Below are 886 nucleotides of genomic sequence, written 5' to 3'. Positions count from 1 at the left end.
CGAATCATCGATGACGGGTGGGACTTTCCTACAAGGAGATTCGGGGTTGCTGAGCCACAGCTGTAGTCCACGGAAGTTGGGAGGTTGCATCCCTGCGTCGCTTCTCCCACCCCCGTGGGAATCTGGGGAGGTGGCGGCTTCTTGCCTTACTCCGCCTGGAGGCGTTACTGAAACAGAGGGACCTTGGCAAAGCATTTCCCTTACAGCTGAAAGCGGGTGTTTATCCCTATTTAATCCTATTATACAGGTGAATAAACCCTGGCAGCTTGGACCCAGTTCTCAGGGTGGCGCTGAGACCCCAATTCAGATGTTTTGCCATTTAAACAAAGTGCTTTTCTGGCTGCCCACTGTAGTAATGCTTCACCACTATCCTCCCCTTTGCCCCCCTCTCCCCATGGTCCTCATTTCCCCAGTGCACAGTCCTGGGTGATTCAAGATGACTATCATTGAGCTTATTCGTTTAACAGTCCATTGTGGAGCATATACTTTGGGCCAAGAAAAACAGTTCCTCCTCTTGAGTGCAAACTGGCAGAGGGTGCACTTTATAAAGTGGAATGGTGAACAACCCAAGGAGCTCCAAAGCAGTAAGATTAAGTGCTAAATGGAGTAGCTTTCAAAGTAAATGACTGGAAAGGAAGTACTAGAGAGCAGCTGGGAGAACCCAGGAGGAAAAAAGGTGCACCCTCAAGGAAGAGGGTGGGGAAACTATACTTTATACCTTTGCTATTTCTGGCTGCTCCGCATGGCATGTGGGATCTTAGTTCCCTGACCAGGGATTGAACTGGTGCCCTCTGCACTGGAAGCATAAAGTCTTAACCACTGAGCCACGAGGGAAGTCCCTCTCAGAATATTTTATCTAATTTGGTTCTGACAACAAATTTTGTGT

The sequence above is a fragment of the Bison bison genome, unplaced genomic scaffold (genome assembly GCF_000754665.1).
Source record: "Bison bison bison isolate TAMUID 2011002044 unplaced genomic scaffold, Bison_UMD1.0 scf7180017864155, whole genome shotgun sequence".
Classification (NCBI taxonomy): domain Eukaryota; kingdom Metazoa; phylum Chordata; class Mammalia; order Artiodactyla; family Bovidae; genus Bison; species Bison bison.
Note: the sequence above shows the minus strand (reverse complement) of the source record.